The 12,103-nt window shown below is 39.5% G+C and overlaps 1 protein-coding gene across 5 annotated transcripts in view; it reads right to left on the bottom strand.

Annotated features, from left to right (window-relative positions):
- The window catches only part of RNF182 (ring finger protein 182), a 40,410-nt gene that overhangs the window by 17,103 nt on the left and 11,204 nt on the right, over positions 1-12,103 (bottom strand). Inside the window, exon 1 of one of the 5 annotated variants that reach the window (XM_005878409.2) lies at positions 8,387-8,424. The exons of the other annotated variants lie outside the window; for them this stretch is intronic. The gene's annotated coding sequence lies outside the window, so the exon portion shown is untranslated. Of the gene's footprint in view, positions 1-8,386; positions 8,425-12,103 lie in introns of those variants that run through there. 5 annotated transcript variants of the gene reach the window in all.

Raw genomic sequence — 12,103 nt, forward strand, 5'->3', positions numbered from 1 at the left:
CATTACATAAAAGGGTACGGTCTTTTTTTTTTTTAGTTTTATTCATTTCAAACGGGCCGGATCCGGCCCGCGGGCCGTAGTTTGCCCACGGCTGGGATAGAGTGTCAGCCTGCAGACTGAAGGGTCCTGGGTTTGATTCTGATCAAGGGCACATGCCCAGGTTGCCAACTGGATCCCCAGTAGGGGGCGTGCAGGAGGCAGCCAATCCATGATTCTCTCACCATGTTTCTATCTATCTCTCCCTCCACCTTCCTCTCTGAAATCAATAAAAATATATAAAATAAAAAAATAATTTTTAAAAAAGAATAAAATGTCTAAAGAAACTAACATAGATGCTTTGAGATGCTTTGCACCATTTCTACAACTTCAAACTTACGTAGAAATAGGTTAATTATTTTGATGCTGATTACACTAAATAAAACTAACACTACACACACACACACACACACACACACACACACACACACACACACAAATGTTCCCTGTTCTTCCAAACCACTGTAACTGCTTTTTCTGGTAGGCAGAGGTAACATACCTACTGATTAAGAAGTACACGATTACATACCTAACATGACTGAAAATCATAATATATTTTTATCAATATATTATTAATTGATAGGAAAGTCATTTTCAACTGCTATAGAAACTCACTTAAAAGAGGAATAGTTAGATTTTAATTCTTAATAGACTCAAGGTATAGCCCTCTTTTGATACTATCTCTTTCATTTAATCATTCAATAAGTATTTACTTAATGTCTTTACTGTTAGGTGTCAGGCCATGTGCTAGATGTTGGGGATGCAAAGATATATAAGATGAGATTTCTAAATGCGGGAGCTAATTATAAAAGTAAATGAATCCTCTTCTGCCCTCACCTTCTTTCACCTCTCAAGGGCTTTCTACCTGATGGCAACATCCTTCCTCCTGAAACCCTCTCTTCTCATCACTTCCATGATGTCACCCTTTTCCAGTTCCCTTCCTGACCACTCTTCCTCAGTATTCTCTGCCAGCTCCTCTTCTGTCAAATCATAAATGTTGAGCATCTAGCACTTGGTCTTGAGCCACTGTTCCTTCTCTATTTGCACTCTTTCCCTTGGATTACCTCATTTACTCCAACAACTTCAAGTACCACCTGACAACTCCAAGTTTGTGTCTACAGCTCATACCTTTTCTCCAAGTCCCTGATTGCATGCTGGATACTTCCACTAGTGTTCTTACAAACATTTCAAATTTAACTGGAGTCTAAGACAAGACTTAATCCTCACCTCTCACCCACCACACCCAGCATAATTCCCCATCATAACAAAGGGCATCACCATTCTCTCTGTTTTTCAGGTCAAAAACTATGAGTCATCTTTGATTCTATACTATATCTCTCTCCTCACACCCAATCCATTGGCAATTCTAGTCATTTCTACCTCCAAACTGATCTTCTTGCTTCTACTTTTGCCCCACTACAAAATAAGCTTCTAAAAATATTAATTAGATGACATCATTGTCTGTTCAATAGGTTTCCATTACATAGAGATTAAAATCCAACTCCATACAGTAAGGTAGTGTACAAACTGGCCCCTGCCATCCTTCCAGTCCCATCTTGAACCACTGTCCATGGTGCCTTCCTGTCCCAGAGGCCCTTAAGTTCCACAAACAATCCACAAACTCTTTCCTGCTGTGGGCCGTTTGCTCGCTGTGAAATGTCCTTACTGAGCTCCTTCCTCCTCATAGATCTCAATTTCAATAGAAAGTCCTCAAGGAGGTTCTCCCTAATTACCTTCTTTTTAAATCCCTTACCATTTATTTTCTATTACAGCACCCTTATACTTTCTTCAACAAACTTCCACCTGCACAGTTTAACTAATTAGTCTGTTTGCTCTCAATTTCTACTACTTGAATATAAATTATAAGAATACAAGAGCCACAGATATGTTGTTGACCACGTAGCACAAGCACCTATCATAAGCCAGCACAGAGTAAATACTCATTAATTACTTGCTATATAAATAAATACTCTGAATTGTCTCCAAGTTCCTCCTATCTCCACTAATCTGTGATGGTATACCCACCCTTAAGTGTGTTAAAGTCAGCACTTTGTCTTAATAAACATTCTCGAGTACTATACATTTTTAATCTAGATTTTTAAATTGTAAATCTAATACCCCATAATTTCCATAAAGAAATACAGATTCTGATCGGTTAAACTTCCCAAGAAATCTTTAATCATAAAATAAAATCTGTAAAAAGATACATAAATCCTAGCATCTAGGAAGCTCTCAATATGTTAAACAAATGAATTCCTTTCTTTATTTTCATCACTGAAAATCCCCAATTTTCATAAGTATTTGTCCACATCAGCTTCAGGTTTATGCTCATTAAACATGTCCATTAATAAAATTCATAGAATACAATCCCTATAGGATTATTTTGTTACCACTGTAATTAGCTGGTTATTAATAACTAGAGGCCTGGCACACGATATTCGTGCATGGGGGGAGGGGGTGTGTCCCTCAGCCCAGCCTGCACTCTCCAATCCAGGACTGCTGGCTCCCAACCATTCACCTGCCTCCCTGCCTGATTGCCCCTAACCACTCCCCTGCCAGCCTGATTGATGCCTAACTGCTCCCCTGCCAGCCTGATTGCCCCTAACTGCCCTCCCCTGCAGGCCTGGTTGCCCCCAACTGTCCTCCCCTGCAGGCCATCTTGTGTCCACATGGGGGCGGCCATCTTTGACCACATGGGGCAGCCATCTTGTGTGCTGGAGTGATGGTCAATTTGCATATTACTCTTTTATTAGATAGGATAGGAAGGGAGCAAAAGGGAGACCAGAAGTTATAAGCATGACCATCTGGGCAGCTTCACCAGAGCTGCAACTTTACATTCCCCAGGGAACCACTAGTCCATTCCCTGCAAATCACTGGGGAAAGGGGCCCAACAAAGGTGAGAGGGGTGTGTAGGCAGTGAAGTCAGGGCGATGTAGGAAAAGTGCCTGTCAGTCTAACCTGGGAACAAAAATCATTGGCTGATGAGGCAGCGCCACTGCAAGCACGCAAAATCTTAGATTGCAATCCCTAGACCAGTGGTCGGCAAACTGCGGCTCGGCAAACTGCAGCTCGCGATCCACATGCGGCTCTTTGGCCCCTTGAGTGTGGCTCTTCCACAAAATACCGGCTCTTCCATGAAATACCGACTTCTGTGCATGGGCCACGAAGTTTCAATTGCACTGTACGTGCACGCCCGCACGTGGCATTTTGTGGAAGAGCCACACTCAAGGGGCCAAAGAGCCGCATGTGGCTCGCGAGCTGCGGTTTGCCGACCACGGCCCTAGACAAAGGAGTACATTCTCTTCGCTCTCTTATTCCTCTGGTTCTGCTCCTGCTTTCTTGCATTTGCCTAGAAGCCTCATGGCCCATTGCCATGCGGACCCCCCTAGGGACTAATGGACTGCAGCTGGGAACACAAGCTAAGCTAGCCTGATGCTGGACTGGACTGTGCTCCAATGTGGAATGGAAACTTTGGGCAGTAGCTTTAATCCAAGTTCTGCTAAGGACACAGCTGGACTTCTTCCATGGCAGGATGGAGGGAGAGGGGAGATCTTAGAAACTCAGGGATTTAATTCCATACAAATAAATGCCACTCATTCTCCTCTGTGAGTCTCAAAAATCCCTTTTCTTGTGACATCACAAGAATCCCATTTCCCCTGGCCATAGGTGGGGACACGGAGAGCTCCCCACCTGTAACAGTTTCTCTGTAAATGTCTAGATATCAATCTGAGGAGGTGTATTTTGTATGTAAGGCTTTTAAATTTTCTCTGAATATAAAAGCAAAACGGTCACTACTACTATATCTCAATACTCACAGCTTTCTGAAAATTATAAATAAAGGAAGAACTAGAAAGATGTTATTTTTATATTATCTATATTAATAAAAGCCTAAGTCAGTGATCGCGAACCTTTTGAGCTTGGCATATCAGCATTTTGAAAAACCCTAACTTAACTCTGGTGCCGTGTCACATATAGAAATTTTTTGATATTTGCAACCATAGTAAAACAAAGGCTTATATTTTTGATATTTATTTTATATATTTAAATGCCATTTAACAAAGAAAAATCAACCAAAAAAATGGGTACGCATGTCATCTCTGACACGCATGTCATAGGTTTGCCATCACTGGCCTAGGTGGTCCTCGTGTGCGACGTTATCACAAGATGGCCGCCACAAGATGGCTGTGTGCACAGCGAAGGTGGGGCCCAGTGGCCGCTCCACACAGTGAGACCTGGGGGTCCGCGGCTCCGCACAGCACAGAGGAGGCTAGTCCTGGCATCTCCACTGCCTTGCACAGAGGAGGCAGGTCGCGGCAGGGGAGGGCAGTTGTGGGTCATCAGGCCAGCAGGGGAGGGCAGTTGGGGGCGATCAGGCCAGCAGGGGAGGGCAGTTTGGGGCCATCAGGCTGGCAGGGGAGGGTAGTTGGGGGCCATCAGGCTAGCAGAGGAGCAGTTAGGCATCAATCAGGCTGGCAGGCAGAAGTGGTTAGGGGCAATCAGGCAGGCAGGCAGGCGAGTGGTTAGGAGCCAGCGGTCCCACAGGGATTGGGCCTAAACTGACAGTCTGATATCCCCCAAGGGGTCCCAGATTGGAGAGGGTGCAGGCCGGGCTGAGGGAGCCCCCCCCCCCGCATGCATGAATTTTGTGCACCGGGCCTCTAGTTCTAAAATAAAAATAAAAATCACAAACAAAAATATTTTCCTTTTCATCTCCTCCATAATTCTACTCATCTCCCATAATTCTAATGTTCTCCCACATTAATAAAAATAGCTATCTAGCCTCCTGAAATTGAGTATATTTATACTTACCAAGGTCCAACTGTACTCTGACTCAGCAAAATGTCACTAATCCAATTAATGAAATACTTCAATTAATGATGGGCAAAAGGAAAAAAAAATCATTTTCTAAATTCTATCACTTTTACAATATGCCCTAATCCAAGCTTGGCAAGGAGAAACAAAAATATAGATTAAATTTTATTGAAGTTATTTGCCCTGAATGACTTTTCTCAATAGGCCTTTCAGACTCATTTTAATGAGTCACTTTACACAACACAGCCACACAATGTGGCACTATTGATGATACACTCAACTGAAAATTAGGAGAAAGTAAAAAGCTGTAATATATTTTAAATGAGATAAAAATGATATCTGTATAAGAAAAGAAGCACACTGTCAGAAAAGATGATTTTATATTGATTACATATTAAGGTTAAGTGATTTTTAATGGACATACCACACACTCCTATCCTCTAGAGGCAAACCCAGAAGAGCACTGCTTCCCTTCTTATCAGCCCAGAGAAAAAATGGGTTTGGGAAGCTTTTAAGTTATGAAAAAAATTCTTCCTCACTTCATGGTTGACAGAAAAAGAGCTAAACTGCCAATATCCCTGAAGATAGTCAGAATTACTCTGGAAAATATGCCTGTGAAGAAGGGGAAATTGTAGTGGACAAGATCTATTACACAAAGAAAGCCACAGAACAATCTAAAGCAAAAGACAGCCAGCAGATACTGGGCCAAAGCAGAGATAGGGTGCAGCAGAAGGCAAAAATAGAAAACAACTTTTCAAAGGTTTTAAACCCATCTTCAAAATCTTTTTATAATTCATCTAGCAACCAGGGCTCAATGAGTAACATCAATACATTTAAAAGGTACCTTGAGAACATGATGTCCTCTCTTCTCTTAGATTTTACTTTCAATTGTTAGGAAAAAAAAGTCAAAGTTTAAACATCTTATACTTGATAATAAATATAGAAACATTATAGCTCAGAATTAGAAACAGAGTTCTAAAAGTCACCTGCATATGTGAATAACTGGAATCATGAACCTAAAATTGGCAAACTATGAGCTTTCCAAGGAAGTTATGAAACTTAGAGAGAAAGTGAGAAATGCTGAGGATATATAAAATAAGACCCAGGAACATTGTTCATAGGTTGGGAACAGAGAAAAGGAATCAAGAGGTCAAGAAAAAAAAATCATCCCTAAATCCAAGGAAAGAAAAGGGTAACAAGGAGGTGTCAAAAGCACCAAGGAAGTCAATAATAGAAACACTTAGAAGATAACAGACATTCGAACAGGTGAGAGGTGGTATCTTATTGTGGTTTTTATTGGCATTTCCCTAATAACTAATGAAGTTGACCATCTTTTCATACATGTACCTGTTGGCCATTTGTATGTCTTCTTGGGAGAAGTGTCTCTTCAGGTCCTCTGCCCATTTTCTAATTGCATTGGTTGTTTGGTTGGTTTTAAGTTGCATGAGTTCTTATATATTTAGATATTAACCCCTTGTCAGAGCTGTTGTTTGCAAATATCTTCTCCCATTGGTTGGTTGCCTTTTTGTTTTGTTGGCAGTTTCTTTTGCTGTGCAGAAGCTTTTTAGTTTAATATAGTTTCAAAAACTTATTTTGCATTTACTTTCCTTGCCTTTGGGTCAAATTCATAAAATCTTTCTAAGACCAAGGTCCATAAGTTTAGTATCCATCTGTTCTTCTATTATCAACAAGACAAGTAATAACAAAAGTTGGAGAGGTGATAGAGAAAAAGAACCTTCACTACTGGTGGGAATGTAAACTAGTACAGCCACTATGGAAAACAGTATAGAGGTTCCTCAAAAAATTAAGAATATTGTTACCATTGTAATTTGCTAGTTATTAAAAATAATAAGAAAGGAGCAGGGGGAAGGACAGACATTATGAGCATGGCCATCTGGGCAGCTTCACCAGGAAGCTGCAACTTCACACTCCCTAGGGAACCACCAGTCCATTCCCCACAGATCATTGGGGGAAGGAATCCAACAAAGGGGAAGATGGACACATGCGCATTAACATCAGGGTGATGTAGGGAAAATACCTGTCTGAGAACAAAGATCATTGGCAAGAGGGGGTGCAGCCACTGCAAGGATGAGAAATCTTAGGATAAAACCCCCAGACATAGGAATTCTCTCTCTCTTGTTCCTCTGGCTTTGCTCCTGCTCCTTTGCACTCGCCCATGTTTCATGTAGCCCTAGAAGCCGCATGGCCCATGGCCATGCAGACCCCATACACTATGGGCTACAGCTGGGAACACAAGCTAAGCTGGCCTGATGCTGGCCTGGGCTGTGTAAATATCAAGCGGAAACTCTGGGCAATGACTTTAATCCTAGCTCTACTGAAGATGAAATAGGACTTCTTTGGCAGGACAGAGGGAAATGGGACCTTGGAAAATCAGGGGTTTAAGTCCATGCAAATAAATATCACTCATTCTCCCATGCAAGTCTCAGAAATTTTCTTTTCTCGTAACATCGCAATAAGCCCACTTCCACAGGCAACCGGTGGGGACACGGAGGACTCCCCACAGATAACAATATGACCCAGCAACCCCTCTTCTGGATATCTACCAGAAAAAAACTGAAAACATTTATTCACAAAGATATATGCACCTCTATGTTCATTGCAGCATTAGTCACAGTGGGCAAGGCATGCAAACAACCGAAGTGTCCTTCAATAGGTAATTGGGTAAAGATGTGGTAAATATATACAATGGAATACTATTCAACCATAAGAAAAGATGAAATACTGCCATTTGCAACAACATGATCGAACCCTGAGACTATCATGCTAAGAGAAATAAGTCAGTCAGAAAAAGCTAAGAAACAAATTATTTCACTCATATGTGGGCTATAAAACAGAAACTCATAGATACAGACAATAATGGTGGTTACCAGAGGGAAGGCAGTGGGGAGTTGTAGTAAAGGGTAAAGAGGGCCAAATATATAGTGACAAAAGATTCTTTGACTTTGATGGGCACACAATGCACCAAATCATGTATCATAGAAATGTAGACTTGAAACCTATATACTCTTATTATCCAATGTCATCCCAATAAATTTAATTTTTTTAAAGAAATACTTAGAGGAAATCACACATAACCACAAACATCTAAGGGAGACTACACTGGGTTTAGGGTTGAGAGTTTGGGTCATGTCAGAGAGAAAATGCAGACGATGTATTTGAGCAGTTAAAATAATAGAGAAAAGAAGCAAGGAGGAACATTAGAATAGACAACTGATTTAAGTCAATATGGATGATAAATTAGAAAAGAGCATTTTGATATGTACAATAATCTTAAGTTTGAGCTCTTTAAATAAGTCCATTTTTTCCCAACTTGACATTAATGAAAAACCAAAGGGTATTAAATCAACTTTCAGGTTGTAGGGTAACAAAATAAGATTGCACTGTGAACATTTTAATGTCAATTTTGCTTACCAACATGACCTAGTAATGATAAAAAGAAGTTAACATAGACGAATTATGTAAAATTACGAGAAAGATCTAATTTCTGAATTTGAAGAACATTAACTATTTTTCTTACCTAATAAAATGAAAGCGGTAGCATCATGGATTTTAGAGCTGCAGACAGAGACCCCCGACTTATTTAATGCTAACTCCACCATGGAGTTAACAATGCTTCAGCAGTGCCACGTGGTTGCAGTGTAACTGTTAACAGACACCAGCCACAGGTATCTACAGGGCCTAGGTCAAGGAAGACTAAAACATCAAATATGTCAAAAACCCATAATGTCATGATGATACTTTAAAAACAAACTTATCAACTTTGGAAGATGCTAGGAAACCAACTCAGTATCCTGAAAATGGATACTAACAAATAAAGGGAAAGACTCAAGCATTTATCCTGTCTTTCCTTTATAAAAAGTTCCTTAGAGTAACCAAATAATTGATAAGGCAAAATTCTTGTTTATAATGTATTTCAATTAATAAAGAAAGGGTGATAGAATTATATTATTTTGCATCTCCTAATGAAATAATTGATGTAGACAGGAGTTGGCAGATAATGGCCAGCGGGTCACATCTGATCTGGTAAATAAAGTTTTACAGGAACACAACCATGCCCTTTCAATTACACATTGCCTAAGGCTGCTGCCACACTACAATGACAGAGACCATATGGCCTACAAAGCAGAAATATGTTCACTATCCGGCCCTTTACCGAAAAAGTTTGCCAACCCCTGATCTCAATAACGATCAATGGTAGCTAAAACCATTAAGCAAAAAGAAGATTGGGAGTTTTATAATGGGTGGACCAGACTGACAATACCTGTGCTTACTGGCCAAACATAACCTCACAAGGAGGGGGACAGGTATTATGTGTCTCCTCATGCCCTACAGCAGGAAGTATACACGCCACCTCTGAAGTCTTCCTGTCAAAAAGTGGAAAATCTAATCAAAGCTCTGCCTCTAATTATGTTTCCAGGAAATAGGACAGAAAAACAAATTAAACTATACCATGGGGACACAATTGGTAAAAATTCACACTGGGAAATTCTACAGAAAAAGGATCTGGTTTCTCCAATAAATAAATTGCAAGGGGGAAAAAAGGTGAACCTATAGATTAAAAGCAACCTAAGAAATTTATCAACTAAGTGCATGTGTAGTCCTTATTTGGATTCTGATTCAGGCACATCAACTAGACAAGAAATTTACAAGACAATCAGGGAAATTTGAATACTGAGCAGATATTTGATGACAGTAAGGAATTATTGTGCTGTTTTCTGGTGTGCTAGTAGTATTGTGGTTATATTTTTTTTAAAGGCAAGTTTCTTTATTGTTGTAAAGATACATACCAACGTATTCACAGATGAAATAATGCAACATCTGGGCTTTGTTTAAAATAATCCAACGGGGAGATGGGCAGATAAACGAAGCAAGATTAGACATATGTTGATCATTGTTAAGGCTGAGTGATTAGTAAAAAGGGATTCATTCTACCATTTTCTCTACTTCTGAATATGTTTAAAGTTTTTCCATAATAAAAATATAAAAATAAAAACCATTAGCATAGCTTTCTGTCTCTACTTTGCAACAACTGTGTTCATGGATGTTTTGTTCCCCCCCTGCCCATCCACCATGTATCTCTTCATTAACCAAATATTTACTGAACAATTGCTAGATGCTAGCAATAACCTTACCTTCAAGGAATGTATGTTCTAGAGGTAGGGCCCAAAAAGTAACTCAGCTATCACAGTACTTGATGACAAATGCTGCAGAGAAGGATGCTAAGAGAATGCAGAGAAGGCGGAGCTATACTTTCCTGTGTTCCTCATTCCCATCCCTTAATACTTTTTGTAGTATATTAATCTATCCTGATTTTCTGCTTTTTCTCTCCTAAACAACAGAATTCCTTTCTCTAAGTGTCTCTGTCTTACCCCATGTCATAACCCAAAGGTTTCCTATTGCCTCCTCCATGACTCCATGCAAGTGGGACACTGCATTCTGCCTCCACTCTGCACACACACACCCCCCCCAGGTCCTTTACTTCTGTCACTTACTCTGACAGCCCCAAACTACTACAACTCAATAGCAGAAATTAATAATTCCATTAAAAATGGGCTAAGGACTTGAATAGACATTTCATCAAAAAAGAGATACAAATGACCAACAGATATACGAAAAAAAATGTTCAGCATCACTAATCATCAAGGAAATACAAATCAAAACCACAATGAGTTATCACTTCACACCTACCAGGATGGCTGCTATCAAAAAAAAAATCAGAAAATATCAACTTTTGGCAAGGATATGTTGGGAATGCAAGATGATACAGCACTATGGAAAACATGATGGAGATTCCTCAGAGAAAAGAGTAGACTTACCATATGATTCTGCAATCCTACTTCTGGGTATTTATCCAAAATAATTGAAATCAAGATCTCAAAGTGATATTAGCACTCCTGTGTTCACTGTAGCACTAATCACAATAGTCAAAATGTGGAAACTACCTAAATGTCCTTCAACGGATGAGTGGATAAAGACAGTATGGTATGTATACACAGTGAAACTTTATTGGGCCATATAAAGGAAATCCTGTCATTTTCTATAATAAGGATAAACCTTGGGGACATTATGCTAAGTGAAATAGCCAGACACAGAAAGATAAATAGTGCATGATTCCATTTACATGAGGTATTTAAAGTAGTCAAATTCATAGAATCAGAGTGGAATGGTGGTTGCCAATGAGAGATTGGAGGGGGGAAGAGGAGTTACTAATCAACAGGCATAAAGTTTCAGTTAAGCAAGATGAGTAAGTTCTAGAGATGTGCTTAATAACATTGAACCTACAGTCAACAACATGGTACTACACACGTACAACTGCTAAGAGGTAAGTCTTATATTAAATGTTCTTAATACAATTTTTTAATGGGTTATTTTATTACTAAAGAAAAGCAGAGGAAAACTGTCAACGTGACATAACAGAGAGAAAACAACAAGGGGAACAAAACCCAACTTACTGTTTTTAACACTCAAAAGAGTATAAGTTCATCCTTTTTGACCTAAGGACAAAATGTTGTATATTTTAATCTTTGAAATTTTTAAAACACTGTAGTGGACACATTTAATCAAAAAACTTTAAAAGTTTATTTATTTTTTATATCTGTATTGGCTGTTGTGTTGTTGTCATGTTGCTGTTACTTTATTTTTGCCTAAACTACAGTGTGGAAGTAACTCAAAGGAAATTTGGCAGATTCAGACAGAGGTATCTGACAACAGAGAGTTCTGCTAAATCATCTGATGGGGCTACAGGGACACTGTTGAGTCACTGTCATCACCACCTATGGGCAATTTCACCTTTTAAGGTTATTTTCTAAAAATATGCAATGACGGTTTGACATTGATAAATATATACTGTGTTAACAACATCTGAGGGTAAGTCCCCAAATTGGGCCACAGTCATTTTTGGTTAAACAAATCCCAGCTTTCTCTGATGAGCAGGCTCTAGGATTATGAGTAAATCACTTGGGGAAATCACTAACCGTTTCTGGGTAATGGCTTTTTTATCTGAGAAATTAAGATTCTGGACTTGATGGCTAAAGAACTCCTGTTCCAATATTACAGGATCTGTGATTAGGAACAGGCTTTTCATATGCATTGGGGTGCTAGCAATAATTCAAATACCAACTGAGAGCATTACATCCTGACAAAGCAAAGTACTAGTAACACTTTAACTTTCTCACTACTCAATGTAGATAGAACCCTGTTGAATTTTCTTCTTGGGATCTGGCACAGGGTAAAT

The sequence above is a fragment of the Myotis brandtii genome, unplaced genomic scaffold (assembly GCF_000412655.1).
Source record: "Myotis brandtii unplaced genomic scaffold, ASM41265v1 scaffold56, whole genome shotgun sequence".
NCBI lineage: Eukaryota > Metazoa > Chordata > Mammalia > Chiroptera > Vespertilionidae > Myotis > Myotis brandtii.